We start from the raw sequence: 19775 nt of genomic DNA on the forward strand, positions 1-19775 counted from the left end.
GAAAATTATCTTTAAAGCACGAAGACTGAAAAGAGCGAATCGTCTCTCACCAAACTTTTACTAACACGAGGATCAGCAAAAGCAGCCCAAAGGGTGGCGCCATTTTGAAAGGAACTTCCCCTTTATAGTCCCGTTGTACGTGTTGTACGTCACCACGCTTTGGTCGGTCGTTTTTTTGCATGAATGTGTGTATGCAAGTCAGGCTGGAGAAGAATCACGTTGTGAAAAACGACGGGTTTTTGAACGTCAGGAAAAACTATAGTGTGTACGCGGCATCACTCACATTGATGTTTGTTGTACCAAGGAATGATGGAATTCTAAAAAAAGTCTACAGCACTCACTATACGGTAACTGTGTTAGTCATAAATCACAAGAATCTTAGCATTTTAAATACATGATTGAAGCATTTTGCCTTTCCATAAACCTTTTTTTTTATTGCTAAAACATTTTGATTGTTCAGGAAAAGTCAAATACCTAACACAGCCTTTTCTTCTTGTCATGTCATAGCCCTATTCTGGGAGTGTGTAATTGATTTCTGTGTAGGCCCAAATCCTTTAATCTTCAACTCACCTCCCCACATAAATGTTTATAAATGGGGGCAAAGGGGAATTCAATATAGTATCTTTTAAATGACAGCTTTGTATCTGTTGGGGTTCCTGACATGTCAATCAAGATGGTTACACCTATCATAAGTGTTTTTTCATGTCTAGACTAGGGGGCTTTTCTAGCTGAATAACATGCATACATTACATTAAATGCACATGTAACCTTATTGGAATAGCATACATGAAGTGGCAGGGTCTATTTAATGTATATGAAAGCAAACAAGCAAAATATTCAATGTGGTAAACTAAATAAATTTGATAAATAACTGCATTGAACAGTAAATTAACTATATCGGTTTACATATTTTTATTTGTCACCCATAATAAAAAAAAGTCACCAATGATAGCTACATTTTTGCATTAACCACTTCCCGTTTGGGCCATAGTACTTAAATGGTCAATCTGGTGCTCTCTAGTTCTAAGACGACTTACATGTACATTCTCTACATGACTTACATGTACATTCTCCCAGAACTGTTTCTTGTGAGTTCCCCCTGGGGTGTGCAGCAACGCAATCTGTAACCAAGTGTGTCCACCTGTGTTAGAAAAGTTTTTTTTGTGTGTCTATGGAAGATGACATTGATTTTTTAAGATGGCTCCCGAGCACATGTTGTTTTAACTTGATTATTTGTTCTAACTAACCCCATACGTAATATATAACAGATTGTACAGGAATCTCTGTTTGAGAATAAACGTGCCAGTCTGTGCCAGGTACAGACAGACCTTCCTAGCCAATGTAAAGTGTTATCGTTGTTTCACTGTAAGTATGAGAAGGGTGGGGGCTTACCGGCTCTCTCACTCTTGCTATGATTTTCACCTTGTAAGCTTCGCACAAAATGTACCGGTGCATTTTGAATAAATTGTCTTTGCTTCCAAACACCTGGAATTCGATTGATTAACCTGACAACCTGTCACAGTACTGGGCTTCTGTGAGCGGCCCTGGTACCATGTGATCACTGTAACCAATTATAGTGGTCAAAGTTACAATAGTAAGCAAGGCTGTCATTCATGATGCCTGAACCATCAAAGAGTAAGCAGGATCAGATTTCAAGAACACAGATATAGCTGCAGATCAGACAGCAAACCACTAGTGCAACTGCTGCACTTATATATGCCAATTGGTGCCAACGTTAATGGCACTCACAGGCGTGCACATAGGTGCATGTCCATGCATACATTTGTGCGCCTATGTCTGGCAAGATGGGCACCTGTAGGATCGCACCTGCGCATGCACATTTGCACCTGACTTTGAGAATCAGCTGCATTGTGGCCAGCCTGTCCCTGACACAAACTGCCTTAGAACCTTCTTTACCCAAGAATTTTAATTCAATATTGTACTCATATATGGCCAGTTTAAGTCAGTGCCGCCAGTAATTATCTCTTGGAAATGAGATGCCCCAGGGATTTTATGAGCAAGGAAAATGAGCCAGAATGAAAGGAAGTAACATTGTAAAAAAGTAAAATTGTATTGAATATACAAATATATTGAAAATGCACAAGTAGGTACACCTAAAAACAATGCATTTGAACACGATCTAATAGAACAGCAACTGAATGCTGGAACACACGAACCTCAAAATTGGAGGTTACAGTAAATGTGTGGTCACAGATGATCCCAACATGTTTCGGAGATGTAGGTATTCAATTTCTTCTTCAGGGTTTTTTTTTTACAGGCTGTTTGTTCTATTCAAAAAGATGTACATAGAGAAAAACACATATATACTGTACATAAAAATGCTAGACCAAATATTTTTTTCTTAAAAAAAACTAGAGAAACCCCACTGCCCCTCTGAAGAACAGAGAACAGAAGAACAGCAACTGAATGCTGGAACACACAAACCTCAAAATTGGAGGTTACAGTAAATGTGTGGTCACATATGATCCCAACATGTTTCGGAGATGTAGGTATTCAATTTCTTCTTCAGGGTTTTTTTTTTACAGGCTGTTTGTTGTATTCAAAAAGATGTACATAGAGAAAAACACATATATACTGTACATAAAAATGCTAGACCAAATATTTTTTTCTTCAAAAAAACTAGAGAAACCCCACTGCCCCTCTGTCCAACACACCCCCTTAAATAAATCTCCCCCACCTTTTCACTTCCCTTGATTTAACATCATCAACTTCTTTACACACTTCCTTACTCACACCCTGCATCATTTGATTTTCAATACAATCACTGCAGGGTCTGCACTGTCAACCTCTCTGGTCCCTCTGTATTAATTGTGCATAATCAAGATCTGACAGTTTTACAGTTGTATGGTATAGATACTATCTACCCGTCTTGGAGAGGTAATAACAAGGTAAGGGAATCTCTCTCAGAGGGAAACCCGTTGGATATTTTTAATGAAATGTTTATCGCCCAGGGGGTTAAACATAGAAGTATACCTCAACTGCTTCATTAATAATTATTAAATGATAGATACTGATTGTAGAGCTGGGATAGTACTGTTCATCCATCATTCTTTCTGTATTCTTCATAATACTGATATGAGCTTGTCTCTCGATCTAGGGTTTCTTTATTTACATATTATTACATATATGAGGTATGTCATAATGGGATTATGATACACGTACTGTAATAGAGTCAATGGGTAGGTTAGGAAGCCTTCTCTGGATGTATCATGAGGCATTTAGTGCAATATATTTTATTGACATCATTGTCTCCATGAGAGAAGGTGTGCATTATGCGGACAAATAGTACCAGTGTAATTTGATCGGCATTTTATGAGCACTTATCGAGAGACCAATTTAACTTCATTGTTATTTTCACTCTTTATTTTATCCTTAGTTCTATATAAATCAGTATTGTATTTAACAATTGGTTTATATTAGTACACTGATCACAGATCGCATCACCCCTTGGAATGTAACAAGGGGTTACAGTCAGGGGATCATGGTGGTGTGCTATGGTTTCATTTGTTTATTCTAATTTTACTCCTGGTATTGGATAACATGTCTTTATATAATGTTTGCTTATTTTAGTATTGTTTATATGTGCTTAAAATGGATGTAAACCCATGTTTGTTATGTCACAATGTAGAGTATAAGATTTCCTATCATCTGTGCCCAGTCTTGCCACACAGAGTTAATCCAGCTATGAGCAATCCTCTTTTATTGTTCAGTGAAAATTAACAGACTTCCAGATAAAACCCTGTCTAAATAAAAAGTCCATTCCTCTCTCCTTGCTTTGAGTGACAGGTTATTTACATATCTAGCTTGGACATATTTATCATATGTTATGATATGTTTATCATAATATGAGGTGATTCACAGTTCATTGTATATTACCAGGATGTGTTATGTGGGGGAGGGGTGGATTTCTCACTTGTTATCCTGTAGATCACCTCATATTATGATAAACATAACATAACATATGATAAACATGTCCAAGCTAGATATGTAAATAACCTGCCACTCAAAGCAAGGAGAGAGGAATGGACTTTTTATTTAGATAGGGTTTTATCTGGAAGTCTGTTAAGTTTCACTGAACAATACAAGAGGATTGCTCAGAGCTGGATTAACTCTGTGTGGCAAGACTGAGCACAGATGATAGGAAATCTTATACTCTACATTGTGACATAAAAAAAATTGGGTTTACATCCACTTTAATTAGCGACCATATATTTCTGGGATTGATATGAATCATGCCGTCTGTAACTAGCAATATTATATTATTTTAATATAGGGTTCTCGCTCAAAATAATTGTAATTGATACATTTTAGTTACCTACTTCTTTTACTGTGTTATGTATTTGCAGATTAAGTTGGCACCTTGATAGATGTAAGGCTAATGTGATGAAGTGTGTGCACTTCAAGCAGCTTTCCTCTCCTAAGGTCTGCAGATTGCTGTGCTTTGCGATCATGGGGACATGACATGCGCGCATGCTGGGGATGACCAATCACGTGATAGGCAGGGAATCTACAAATGAAGTGGGGGGAGCACAGTAGCCAATCCCATGACTAAGCATTTACTGCAAAACATGTCGGGAACGTGGCTACAGTTTTACTAGCTTCACTGACTAGAGACGCCGCTGCTGTTTAAACAACTTGCCAATACTGGGAGCCGGGAATCTGGAGTTTGGTGAGCATATACCAACTGAGCACACACCTCAGGTCCGCCATGACCGCCTAGCACTACCGAGCCTACAAAACACTGATGTTTGCTGTGATTGAAATTTGAAGCTGACTTTTAATTTTTTACATACCAGGCTCATTATTTTTGGTTTGTTTTCACTCTGTGTCCTATTGTTCTGTTGTTTCCCCTCATTCCCACATCTTTTTCTCCTCTGTGCATCTCCCTCACGCAATTTCCACGCAATTTCCATGCCTACACATCAGGCTTCTTGTTCAGCCTGGCGTGTACTCATATATTTACCATTTTTATTTTCTAGACATGCTTCCCAGTCTTATACATATACGTGTATTTACATTACAGGGTCTTCACCGCAACCTTAGGAGGGGAGCGCTCCCCCGCACCCCAACTTACCCATCCCGGTGTACACGGTGGTGTCGGGCCCCCCTGTGACTCAGCCAGGCGCGTGTGCTCGTCCCCACCTGCTTGGCCTTGATCCGCCATCCCCGTTGCCCCCCCCTCCCTGTGCTCCTTCCCCGCCTCGGTTTGCCCTCCTTCCCCCCCTTTTTTGCCTGTCGCCCCCGCCCCCCCCTCCGGCCCGCCTCGGGGCGCGGCTTTGGCACGCTATCTGGTGACCTCTCGTAGGCCCGGGCGGTACCTCTCTTGGTGGTGCACCTGAATTCGGAGTCCTTTTCTACACTGACCCAGGGGAGCTCCTCTCCCCTTTTTCCACCCCTCTGGTACCCCCCGGGGGAGTTTGATGGTGCGGCAGTGGTTCATCTGGTCCGGGTCTACGCCTTGCATTGGACGTCTTGGGTGAGTGGCAGTGGGATTTTCTACACTAGTCCACTTTTGTAGGAGGTTTACCCGCATCCTGCCATCTACCTATATGGCTGTGGGTGGCGGGCCCTCTTTGTGTTCTTCTGTTTATTATGTCCCACTTATCTATATGTATCTCTCTTTGTATGTATTTTCTTTCTTACAGAACCTATGGCAGCGTCTAACTAATACTCCCTGAAGAAGACCGCTACTCATAAAAGGTCAAAACGCGTAGGGGTGTTTTTCGCCCATAGTATTTGTATACTTACAGTACTGTTACGCTATGTCTGTACTTGTTCTACCTTGTGTTTTTATTTGCCATGTATGACTTATGTTTTTTACCAAGCTCATATCTTGAGTCCCTACTGTTTGGGGCTTTTTCCGTACAACATATTTAAATAAATGTATACTTTTATATTGCACATCCTGGGTTCTGTGCAATAGGGGATATCAGTCTTGGTTGCCCCATAAGGCTTAGCCTCCCCAGTTTCTTAATTTTCACTTTATTTTTTATTTTCACCACCCTATTGCACTATATCACATGTTTTTTTTTTTTTTTTTTTTTTTTTTTTTTTTATTTATCCCCCGCCCTCTTGCAGGTTCTTTTTTGCAATGGCAGCTGTCATTATTGATCAATATTCTAGGTCGCCATAAATTAGCAATCATGTTTGTGGGATTCATACCCCCACTTATTATACTTACCCCCTTGTTTTTTACTGTATTATCATGATGTTTATTCTTGTTACCATATTACCCCTTGAGTGCATTGTGTGCGGTCCCGGGGTGCCCGTGCTTCCCCACTGCGGCGGACATGTGTTTCCCCTGGAGGGGGTGTGTTTCCCTTCCCCCCCCACCCTCTCTTGCTCCCCCGGCTGGGCGTCTAGCCCGCTGGCCTAGGTGGAGCGCGCTTGCACAGGAGGGCTAATTGCGCACCTGTGCAGTGCGGGGAAACTGACCCGGTGACGTCACGGCGCCGTCAATTGGCGGCGTAGGTGATGTCTCCGGGTTGGGGTAGCTCATTTAAGGGCCGTCTGGCCCCCGGATGAGTTGAGTGGATCTCGCCTCTTGTGGCTCCCGGTCTGGGCAGTGATAGGTCTGGAGTCTAACGGCAACCTTGGGGATCCTCTTGGATGTACGTGCAGTCCCTTGTTTCAATGGTTCTGTCCATGCACTACAGTGCATTGTCTCCGTTTTGGGTACTTCCATGGATGACACAACACTGGTTCTCACCAGTAATTTTGGACTTCATTTTAACACTGCACCACCTTTGATCCCCTCACATTGCCACGCTCCTGTAACCAGCCTGCTGCCTTATTGTACCGAGACTATCCCATCCTCCACCATGGCTTGGCTTTCAAATTCCACGGATGTAACTACCGTGGTAAGCATTATCTTTGGCATAATTCCCAACCAAATTCCTCTTTCTCTCACCTCATCCTTCCCCTCCCATCCCATCCCAGCCCCCTCCCCCCCCTGCTTTTATTTTCCCCCCCCCATTCCCCTTGGTTGTCCCTTCTCCCCCTTTTCAATTTTCTCCCCCCCCCCCCACTATTCATCCTCCCTTTCTTTTCTCTTCCTTTTTTCTCCTTCTCTTCTCCTTTTTGCTTCATTCTATCCTTTACCACTCAGTCCTTACCCAATCTTGCCTGTTCCTTACCTATCAACAATCCGCCACCTCCCTCCCTCCTTCCCTACCAAAACAACCAATCTGGTTTATATATCTATATAATTATTATACTGTTATGCCTATATTCAGATTTCCACTACCAATACCCCCATGCCCGCCGTGGGGGGAACCATCCTTCGGGCGCCCTGGTTCTGTGCCTTATCAATTCACTCATGTGGTAAGTTTTTATTCCCTTGTACATTACATATTGTACTGCTGAAATGTATTATATATGTTTATTCTACTATATAATTCACAGATTGGTTTCCTGATGAAGCGGTGAACCTCCGCGAAACTAGTCGACCATGACCAACTGTTGATATATATATATATTTGTTTTGTCTATTTTAATAATAAATTCCCCCTTTTTTTATCTATTCCTGTTTTATATTGTCTCATCTGTACCGAGATAGTCCCGCTTCTACTCAACTGTGTGGGCTGTTGTGGGTTCAGCCTCAGCAACTGTTCCCCTCCCCCCATGCTCCCCATTTTTCGCAATTAACTGGGATGATGGTACATTACTTTTACATATTATTGTTTATATGAGGCTATACTCTCAATTTTGTCTATATTCATTGGGTGGATAACACACCCGCTTCTCTTCCCCCCCTGAGTGCCTCTAACTCATTACCCCTTTTACATTACATTTAATTACTTCAATGAATGCTTGGTGACCTAGGTCTGATATTGTATGTAGTGCCGGCTGGATATTTGACATGTCCTATATGGGACAGGCAAATTACTATCTAACTTATTGTTATGATCATGTAACTTTGTATATACTTGCACCTTGACTAGACTGTATTTCCCCGACCAACATGGTGAAATTATTACATCCCACATTTTTCATGTGGTTTTATTAGTTAACATTTATTAGATAACTTTCCTTATCTTTAAATTGTCTATTATCTACCATTATGATCCATGTATCCCTAACCTGTTACTTAGATTATTGCTCTAATGTTCACCCTCATCGCCTCGGGAATATCAGCTTTTGTCTACAGGTGTAATTTAGTGGTGATCCTTTCCCACACCATTTTTTTAATTCTCTTCATATATACCAACCTACTGCATTCCAACTTAGCTACCTTGTTATCTTAAACAACTATGGGCATTATATAAATACACTTTTGTATCACTTTGTCCCAATTCTGGGACTTTTCACAATGTATCACTTCGGTTAGTTTTGTATTCACATCTAAACAACCGTTCTCTCTTTCACCCTTTCTATTCTTATCACCTTCACTTATTCAATTAACATTCACCACAAGACACTATAATTATCTAGTTATTATGATTAAATTATTATAGCTCAATTTAAGCACATCCTGGGTTCTGTGCAATAGGGGATATCAGTCTTGGTTGCCCCATAAGGCTTAGCCTCCCCAGTTTCTTAATTTTCACTTTATTTTTTATTTTCACCACCCTATTGCACTATATCACATGTTTTTTTTTTTTATTTATCCCCCGCCCTCTTGCAGGTTCTTTTTTGCAATGGCAGCTGTCATTATTGATCAATATTCTAGGTCGCCATAAATTAGCAATCATGTTTGTGGGATTCATACCCCCACTTATTATACTTACCCCCTTGTTTTTTACTGTATTATCATGATGTTTATTCTTGTTACCATATTACCCCTTGAGTGCATTGTGTGCGGTCCCGGGGTGCCCGTGCTTCCCCACTGCGGCGGACATGTGTTTCCCCTGGAGGGGGTGTGTTTCCCTTCCCCCCCACCCTCTCTTGCTCCCCCGGCTGGGCGTCTAGCCCGCTGGCCTAGGTGGAGCGCGCTTGCACAGGAGGGCTAATTGCGCACCTGTGCAGTGCGGGGAAACTGACCCGGTGACGTCACGGCGCCGTCAATTGGCGGCGTAGGTGATGTCTCCGGGTTGGGGTAGCTCATTTAAGGGCCGTCTGGCCCCCGGATGAGTTGAGTGGATCTCGCCTCTTGTGGCTCCCGGTCTGGGCAGTGATAGGTCTGGAGTCTAACGGCAACCTTGGGGATCCTCTTGGATGTACGTGCAGTCCCTTGTTTCAATGGTTCTGTCCATGCACTACAGTGCATTGTCTCCGTTTTGGGTACTTCCATGGATGACACAACACTGGTTCTCACCAGTAATTTTGGACTTCATTTTAACACTGCACCACCTTTGATCCCCTCACATTGCCACGCTCCTGTAACCAGCCTGCTGCCTTATTGTACCGAGACTATCCCATCCTCCACCATGGCTTGGCTTTCAAATTCCACGGATGTAACTACCGTGGTAAGCATTATCTTTGGCATAATTCCCAACCAAATTCCTCTTTCTCTCACCTCATCCTTCCCCTCCCATCCCATCCCAGCCCCCTCCCCCCCCTGCTTTTATTTTCCCCCCCCCATTCCCCTTGGTTGTCCCCTTTCCCCCCCTTTTCAATTTTCTCCCCCCCCCCCACTATTCATCCTCCCTTTCTTTTTCTCTTCCTTTTTTCTCCTTCTCTTCTCCTTTTTGCTTCATTCTATCCTTTACCACTCAGTCCTTACCCAATCTTGCCTGTTCCTTACCTATCAACAATCCGCCACCTCCCTCCCTCCTTCCCTACCAAAACAACCAATCTGGTTTATATATCTATATATTTATTATACTGTTATGCCTATATTCAGATTTCCACTACCAATACCCCCATGCCCGCCGTGGGGGGAACCATCCTTCGGGCGCCCTGGTTCTGTGCCTTATCAATTCACTCATGTGGTAAGTTTTTATTCCCTTGTACATTACATATTGTACTGCTGAAATGTATTATATATGTTTATTCTACTATATAATTCACAGATTGGTTTCCTGATGAAGCGGTGAACCTCCGCGAAACTAGTCGACCATGACCAACTGTTGATATATATATATATTTGTTTTGTCTATTTTAATAATAAATTCCCCCTTTTTTTATCTATTCCTGTTTTATATTGTCTCATCTGTACCGAGATAGTCCCGCTTCTACTCAACTGTGTGGGCTGTTGTGGGTTCAGCCTCAGCAACTGTTCCCCTCCCCCCATGCTCCCCATTTTTCGCAATTAACTGGGATGATGGTACATTACTTTTACATATTATTGTTTATATGAGGCTATACTCTCAATTTTGTCTATATTCATTGGGTGGATAACACACCCGCTTCTCTTCCCCCCTGAGTGCCTCTAACTCATTACCCCTTTTACATTACATTTAATTACTTCAATGAATGCTTGGTGACCTAGGTCTGATATTGTATGTAGTGCCGGCTGGATATTTGACATGTCCTATATGGGACAGGCAAATTACTATCTAACTTATTGTTATGATCATGTAACTTTGTATATACTTGCACCTTGACTAGACTGTATTTCCCCGACCAACATGGTGAAATTATTACATCCCACATTTTTCATGTGGTTTTATTAGTTAACATTTATTAGATAACTTTCCTTATCTTTAAATTGTCTATTATCTACCATTATGATCCATGTATCCCTAACCTTGTTACTTAGATTATTGCTCTAATGTTCACCCTCATCGCCTCGGGAATATCAGCTTTTGTCTATAGGTGTAATTTAGTGGTGATCCTTTCCCACACCATTTTTTTAATTCTCTTCATATATACCAACCTACTGCATTCCAACTTAGCTACCTTGTTATCTTAAACAACTATGGGCATTATATAAATACACTTTTGTATCACTTTGTCCCAATTCTGGGACTTTTCACAATGTATCACTTCGGTTAGTTTTGTATTCACATCTAAACAACCGTTCTCTCTTTCACCCTTTCTATTCTTATCACCTTCACTTATTCAATTAACATTCACCACAAGACACTATAATTATCTAGTTATTATGATTAAATTATTATAGCTCAATTTAAGCACATCCTGGGTTCTGTGCAATAGGGGATATCAGTCTTGGTTGCCCCATAAGGCTTAGCCTCCCCAGTTTCTTAATTTTCACTTTATTTTTTATTTTCACCACCCTATTGCACTATATCACATGTTTTCTTTTTACTTATCCCCCGCCCTCTTGCAGGTTCTTTTTTGCAATGGCAGCTGTCATTATTGATCAATATTCTAGGTCGCCATAAATTAGCAATCATGTTTGTGGGATTCATACCCCCACTTATTATACTTACCCCCTTGTTTTTTACTGTATTATCATGATGTTTATTCTTGTTACCATATTACCCCTTGAGTGCATTGTGTGCGGTCCCGGGGTGCCCGTGCTTCCCCACTGCGGCGGACATGTGTTTCCCCTGGAGGGGGTGTGTTTCCCTTCCCCCCCCACCCTCTCTTGCTCCCCCGGCTGGGCGTCTAGCCCGCTGGCCTAGGTGGAGCGCGCTTGCACAGGAGGGCTAATTGCGCACCTGTGCAGTGCGGGGAAACTGACCCGGTGACGTCACGGCGCCGTCAATTGGCGGCGTAGGTGATGTCTCCGGGTTGGGGTAGCTCATTTAAGGGCCGTCTGGCCCCCGGATGAGTTGAGTGGATCTCGCCTCTTGTGGCTCCCGGTCTGGGCAGTGATAGGTCTGGAGTCTAACGGCAACCTTGGGGATCCTCTTGGATGTACGTGCAGTCCCTTGTTTCAATGGTTCTGTCCATGCACTACAGTGCATTGTCTCCGTTTTGGGTACTTCCATGGATGACACAACACTGGTTCTCACCAGTAATTTTGGACTTCATTTTAACACTGCACCACCTTTGATCCCCTCACATTGCCACGCTCCTGTAACCAGCCTGCTGCCTTATTGTACCGAGACTATCCCATCCTCCACCATGGCTTGGCTTTCAAATTCCACGGATGTAACTACCGTGGTAAGCATTATCTTTGGCATAATTCCCAACCAAATTCCTCTTTCTCTCACCTCATCCTTCCCCTCCCATCCCATCCCAGCCCCCCCCCCCCCCCTGCTTTTATTTTCCCCCCCCCATTCCCCTTGGTTGTCCCCTTTCCCCCCCTTTTCAATTTTCTCCCCCCCCCCACTATTCATCCTCCCTTTCTTTTTCTCTTCCTTTTTTCTCCTTCTTTTCTCCTTTTTCCTTCATTCTATCCTTTACCACTCAGTCCTTACCCAATCTTGCCTGTTCCTTACCTATCAACAATCCGCCACCTCCCTCCCTCCTTCCCTACCAAAACAACCAATCTGGTTTATATATCTATATAATTATTATACTGTTATGCCTATATTCAGATTTCCACTACCAATACCCCCATGCCCGCCGTGGGGGGAACCATCCTTCGGGCGCCCTGGTTCTGTGCCTTATCAATTCACTCATGTGGTAAGTTTTTATTCCCTTGTACATTACATATTGTACTGCTGAAATGTATTATATATGTTTATTCTACTATATAATTCACAGATTGGTTTCCTGATGAAGCGGTGAACCTCCGCGAAACTAGTCGACCATGACCAACTGTTGATATATATATATATTTGTTTTGTCTATTTTAATAATAAATTCCCCCTTTTTTATCTATTCCTGTTTTATATTGTCTCATCTGTACCGAGATAGTCCCGCTTCTACTCAACTGTGTGGGCTGTTGTGGGTTCAGCCTCAGCAACTGTTCCCCTCCCCCCATGCTCCCCATTTTTCGCAATTAACTGGGATGATGGTACATTACTTTTACATATTATTGTTTATATGAGGCTATACTCTCAATTTTGTCTATATTCATTGGGTGGATAACACACCCGCTTCTCTTCCCCCCCCTGAGTGCCTCTAACTCATTACCCCTTTTACATTACATTTAATTACTTCAATGAATGCTTGGTGACCTAGGTCTGATATTGTATGTAGTGCCGGCTGGATATTTGACATGTCCTATATGGGACAGGCAAATTACTATCTAACTTATTGTTATGATCATGTAACTTTGTATATACTTGCACCTTGACTAGACTGTATTTCCCCGACCAACATGGTGAAATTATTACATCCCACATTTTTCATGTGGTTTTATTAGTTAACATTTATTAGATAACTTTCCTTATCTTTAAATTGTCTATTATCTACCATTATGATCCATGTATCCCTAACCTTGTTACTTAGATTATTGCTCTAATGTTCACCCTCATCGCCTCGGGAATATCAGCTTTTGTCTACAGGTGTAATTTAGTGGTGATCCTTTCCCACACCATTTTTTTAATTCTCTTCATATATACCAACCTACTGCATTCCAACTTAGCTACCTTGTTATCTTAAACAACTATGGGCATTATATAAATACACTTTTGTATCACTTTGTCCCAATTCTGGGACTTTTCACAATGTATCACTTCGGTTAGTTTTGTATTCACATCTAAACAACCGTTCTCTCTTTCACCCTTTCTATTCTTATCACCTTCACTTATTCAATTAACATTCACCACAAGACACTATAATTATCTAGTTATTATGATTAAATTATTATAGCTCAATTTAAGCACATCCTGGGTTCTGTGCAATAGGGGATATCAGTCTTGGTTGCCCCATAAGGCTTAGCCTCCCCAGTTTCTTAATTTTCACTTTATTTTTTATTTTCACCACCCTATTGCACTATATCACATGTTTTTTTTTTTTTTTTTTTTTTTTTTTATTTATCCCCCGCCCTCTTGCAGGTTCTTTTTTGCAATGGCAGCTGTCATTATTGATCAATATTCTAGGTCGCCATAAATTAGCAATCATGTTTGTGGGATTCATACCCCCACTTATTATACTTACCCCCTTGTTTTTTACTGTATTATCATGATGTTTATTCTTGTTACCATATTACCCCTTGAGTGCATTGTGTGCGGTCCCGGGGTGCCCGTGCTTCCCCACTGCGGCGGACATGTGTTTCCCCTGGAGGGGGTGTGTTTCCCTTCCCCCCCCACCCTCTCTTGCTCCCCCGGCTGGGCGTCTAGCCCGCTGGCCTAGGTGGAGCGCGCTTGCACAGGAGGGCTAATTGCGCACCTGTGCAGTGCGGGGAAACTGACCCGGTGACGTCACGGCGCCGTCAATTGGCGGCGTAGGTGATGTCTCCGGGTTGGGGTAGCTCATTTAAGGGCCGTCTGGCCCCCGGATGAGTTGAGTGGATCTCGCCTCTTGTGGCTCCCGGTCTGGGCAGTGATAGGTCTGGAGTCTAACGGCAACCTTGGGGATCCTCTTGGATGTACGTGCAGTCCCTTGTTTCAATGGTTCTGTCCATGCACTACAGTGCATTGTCTCCGTTTTGGGTACTTCCATGGATGACACAACACTGGTTCTCACCAGTAATTTTGGACTTCATTTTAACACTGCACCACCTTTGATCCCCTCACATTGCCACGCTCCTGTAACCAGCCTGCTGCCTTATTGTACCGAGACTATCCCATCCTCCACCATGGCTTGGCTTTCAAATTCCACGGATGTAACTACCGTGGTAAGCATTATCTTTGGCATAATTCCCAACCAAATTCCTCTTTCTCTCACCTCATCCTTCCCCTCCCATCCCATCCCAGCCCCCTCCCCCCCCCTGCTTTTATTTTCCCCCCCCCCATTCCCCTTGGTTGTCCCTTCTCCCCCTTTTCAATTTTCTCCCCCCCCCCCACTATTCATCCTCCCTTTCTTTTTCTCTTCCTTTTTTCTCCTTCTTTTCTCCTTTTTCCTTCATTCTATCCTTTACCACTCAGTCCTTACCCAATCTTGCCTGTTCCTTACCTATCAACAATCCGCCACCTCCCTCCCTCCTTCCCTACCAAAACAACCAATCTGGTTTATATATCTATATAATTATTATACTGTTATGCCTATATTCAGATTTCCACTACCAATACCCCCATGCCCGCCGTGGGGGGAACCATCCTTCGGGTGCCCTGGTTCTGTGCCTTATCAATTCACTCATGTGGTAAGTTTTTATTCCCTTGTACATTACATATTGTACTGCTGAAATGTATTATATATGTTTATTCTACTATATAATTCACAGATTGGTTTCCTGATGAAGCGGTGAACCTCCGCGAAACTAGTCGACCATGACCAACTGTTGATATATATATATATTTGTTTTGTCTATTTTAATAATAAATTCCCCCTTTTTTTATCTATTCCTGTTTTATATTGTCTCATCTGTACCGAGATAGTCCCGCTTCTACTCAACTGTGTGGGCTGTTGTGGGTTCAGCCTCAGCAACTGTTCCCCTCCCCCCATGCTCCCCATTTTTCGCAATTAACTGGGATGATGGTACATTACTTTTACATATTATTGTTTATATGAGGCTATACTCTCAATTTTGTGTATACTTTTATATATTTTTTGGTACGTTTCTATTCCTTGCTGCAGCACAAAGCCCCTAGGGGTAATTTTCTCTTTTCTCAAGACATATCAGGGGTGTGCAGCACTCTCTATCCATGGGTTCCAATACCCTTTCCTCGCTAAAAATTTTTTGGGTGGCTAAACACCCGTTCCCCAGGGTTCACACCCATGGACTCAGGACATGAGCTTTAGGTCTGTTGTATCTATTTATGCATTTGGTTTTTTGATTCAATTGTTTTTTGACACACCATTGATAATCTGTTCAACATGAGTATCCAAAGACCAATAAACTTGTTACTGGTTCTCCTTCCATTACTTTTAAAAGGGCCATGTCCTTAAAAGACAAGCCAGTGCAGAGCGAATTTAAAGGGGCCACCACAAAGAAACACTGTCCCGCAATTGGAACCTCTCCATGCGGCCAGTACTCGCATTGTCCCCTTATGCGTAAGGAGAAATCCTTCCCATTACCCAACGGTGTGATGTTTTTTCCACACCTTTTCGCTAACTGCCAGACCCACGGAGTTGTCTACCTAATGTCATGTGAATGCAACGTACTCTACGTTGGCAAGACTAAACAAGAATTTTGACGTCGTGCAGCCAGGCACGAATTTAACATGCAAACTGGAAACCGATACCTGCCCCTTGGCAGGCATGTGGTTTTTAAACACAATTACAAAATGCCTAAAACCACCCTCGCCGCCATTGATCGAGTTCATATACCGATCAGGGGCGGCGTTTGGAACAAAGCCCTCCCCCAGTGTGAGCTAAGGTGGATTTTCATACTCCATGCCATGGTGTACCCAGGCCTGAACTAATCCATCTCCTTTGTTCCCTCCCCGAAAGGGGTTTACATCCGGGAAAACCGACTTTATCCAGGACGCAGGAGAGTTATGGCCGCCTTGTATGGCGACCTACCTCTCAGCCTACATGTTTGCGTCCTGTGTCCTCCCCGGTTTGTTCTTTGAAGGTTTTTTGTTTCCATCAGTATTTGGTTGGTTTTTTCCCCTTTTGGATCCCCTTTCCAAGTGTGTATGTTTATTTACAATATGCTCAGCTCTCCAATTTAGTTATGATTTTATCATCATTTCTTTGTTCTGTTCTTATATACATTATTTTGTTTGTTTCAGACTAATATGTCCATTTGGTATATTAATTTCTTACACGATACAAATGTACTTTGCATCTGTTTCTGATGCGGAGCATTTACCCAAATATGATCGCACAGCAATCTGCATTTAACATATACTTTAATAATATTTTTCAGATTTTTACCACCCCCCATGGACGTCCATTTTTTGGATTCCGGGCCTGGACCGTCACCACATCCGCATCCCTCCATCATCTTTCCCCTGGGGGCTCCATGGGTGCACATGGTTCGGTAGCCAGCAGGAGATTTTTCCTTCCCTGGGCCTCACGGCAGGCTGGGACTCTGCACATATCCGGGCTGGCCCCGGTTCTTGTGCTTTTTCTCTGGTGGCCTTCTTCTCGCTGGCCACTGGGGGGAGTTTCTGCACCTGCCGGCGGCGTCCCAGGTCCCTAGTGGCCAGCACGCGCCCTTGCCGAGCGCGCGGGGTCGCGATGGCGTCATGGCGCCGACGCCTCGCGTGACCGCGCGCGGCTCACACCACCTGCGTGCCTGCGCATTGCCGTCCATGGACGAGGAGGATGGAGTTGGTACACCGGGGACCTAGCAGTCCCTTCTGGAATGCCGGGGAGGCCACCACTTGCCGCCTCATGGCGGCCTGGGCGCGCTGTATTGCTGCATGCGCGGTGGGTGGGTGGGGGGGGCGGGGGTTTGGCCGTCTGGGGGGGTGGGTGTGGCGTTCCCGTGGATGGGGGGGTTCCCTGTGGGGGGGGTGTGTGTGGTGGGGGGGAACTTCGGCGATGTTTACACCTGCCCCAGCGGTGGGTGTGGTTCCCGGGCAGGGTTGGGTCCATCCGGGCCCGCCCCCTACTGCATCATAGGGTGGGGTTGCTACAGGTGTAGAGGGAGTGCACTCCCTCACCTGTTCAAGATATACCTTATATAAGCAGCCAGCCTCATTGGGACAAATCCAGATCCCACGGCGACTGTGTTTGGTGGTTATGACAGATTTTGGCTGCAGGAAGGTAAGTGGGAGCCTTGGCTCTCTTTTCCATTTCCTGCAAACCTGCCATCCACCCCGGTATCCCCATTATTATCTTACTCTTCTACTTCGTTTACTTTTCAACAGACGTCAGCACCTCCTTCAATAGGTGTCTCAACATCCCTCCCTAACAGGAAGGCTACAGCTTCAACCATTTTACCATCCGACCATCTTACCTCTGTGAGCTTTACAGATAGCACAGGTATTTTTTCACCTTTTCATTTGTTTCCATACTAGCCCCTTTCCCTTGCAGTTTCTTTTCCCACCTTCCTCTTATTCACCTGTTTTCATGATTTCATTCACATGCACACACACCCATAGATCACTCATACACTTATAGTCACAGGATTATTATCAGCATTTTTTTATTATTTTTATTATTTTTATTTTCATTTGTATTCCTCTTTCTTCTCCTTTTCACTGCAACATTCCCCATATTTCCTGTTCCCCTTTTATCCCTTTTCTTTTCTCCCCTTGTTGTTTTCCATTTTTCTTTTGCTTTCCCACCTCACACTGCTGCTCTACCACATCCCTTTCACATACACTTCCACATTTTTCACTAGACCACACATTGCATTCTTCATTGTTATTCATTCAGTCACTTACACACCTTCTTTGCTTTGTTTTATCTACTTTTACCAGGCTCATTATTTTTGGTTTGTTTTCACTCTGTGTCCTATTGTTCTGTTGTTTCCCCTCATTCCCACATCTTTTTCTCCTCTGTGCATCTCCCTCACGCAATTTCCATGCCTACACATCAGGCTTCTTGTTCAGCCTGGCGTGTACTCATATATTTACCATTTTTATTTTCTAGACATGCTTCCCAGTCTTATACATATACGTGTATTTACATTACAGGGTCTTCACCGCAACCTTAGGAGGGGAGCGCTCCCCCGCACCCCAACTTACCCATCCCGGTGTACACGGTGGTGTCGGGCCCCCCTGTGACTCAGCCAGGCGCGTGTGCTCGTCCCCACCTGCTTGGCCTTGATCCGCCATCCCCGTTGCCCCCCCCCTCCCTGTGCTCCTTCCCCGCCTCGGTTTGCCCTCCTTCCCCCCCTTTTTTGCCTGTCGCCCCCGCCCCCCCCTCCGGCCCGCCTCGGGGCGCGGCTTTGGCACGCTATCTGGTGACCTCTCGTAGGCCCGGGCGGTACCTCTCTTGGTGGTGCATCTGAATTCGGAGTCCTTTTCTACACTGACCCAGGGGAGCTCCTCTCCCCTTTTTCCACCCCTCTGGTACCCCCCGGGGGAGTTTGATGGTGCGGCAGTGGTTCATCTGGTCCGGGTCTACGCCTTCCATTGGACGTCTTGGGTGAGTGGCAGTGGGATTTTCTACACTAGTCCACTTTTGTAGGAGGTTTACCCGCATCCTGCCATCTACCTATATGGCTGTGGGTGGAGGGCCCTCTTTGTGTTCTTCTGTTTATTATGTCCCACTTATCTATATGTATCTCTCTTTGTATGTATTTTCTTTCTTACAGAACCTATGGCAGCGTCTAACTAATACTCCCTGAAGAAGACCGCTACTCATAAAAGGTCAAAACGCGTAGGGGTGTTTTTCGCCCATAGTATTTGTATACTTACAGTACTGTTACGCTATGTCTGTACTTGTTCTACCTTGTGTTTTTATTTGCCATGTATGACTTATGTTTTTTACCAAGCTCATATCTTGAGTCCCTACTGTTTGGGGCTTTTTCCGTACAACATATTTAAATAAATTTATACTTTTATATATTTTTTGGTACGTTTCTATTCCTTGCTGCAGCACAAAGCCCCTAGGGGTAATTTTCTCTTTTCTTAATTTTTTACATGTGAGTTTAATAAATTAAGGATTGCTGTGGTTTTGAATTAAACTGGTGGTACAACGTTACACTTTTGGAGCACTTCTTTTGTTTTCATGTACATCATTGAGGGAATATCACGGTGGTTCAGCTGAGATTCATTTATCCATTTGTGGGATCATACACAAGTGATTTAGCCTAACATGAGAGTGAAAGGCAAATCCGTTTGGTGAGTGTGTTTTTCAGAGGGGAGTTATCACAGCATGGTGGTGTGGTGAAAGATTCACAGAATAAGGATTTTTTTCATCAAATTTGTTCATCAATTTTTTATGGACTTTATATCACTTGTCACATGGTGTTATTGAGTTTATATGTTATTTATTATTTATTTAGTATTATATTAATTAGCGCTGCAATTTTCTTACACCTATTTAGGTTATTTGTTTTTGTTTAA

The 19775-nt window shown here is 43.4% G+C and overlaps 1 long non-coding RNA gene across 2 annotated transcripts; it reads left to right on the top strand.

Annotated features, from left to right (window-relative positions):
• Positions 1–17307: 17307 nt before the first annotated feature.
• Positions 17308–19232, top strand: LOC120939625. 2 transcript variants are annotated; one of them, XR_005749322.1, is made up of 3 exons: positions 17308–17523; positions 17628–17742; positions 19022–19232. It is a non-coding gene; the product is annotated as an uncharacterized LOC120939625 (long non-coding RNA). The 2 variants fall into 2 exon arrangements; XR_005749321.1 differs by lacking the exon at positions 19022–19232 and adding an exon at positions 18399–18544 and having other exon boundaries at positions 17310–17523.
• Positions 19233–19775: the final 543 nt, after the last annotated feature.

Source organism: Rana temporaria, chromosome 5 (genome assembly GCF_905171775.1).
Source record: "Rana temporaria chromosome 5, aRanTem1.1, whole genome shotgun sequence".
Classification (NCBI taxonomy): domain Eukaryota; kingdom Metazoa; phylum Chordata; class Amphibia; order Anura; family Ranidae; genus Rana; species Rana temporaria.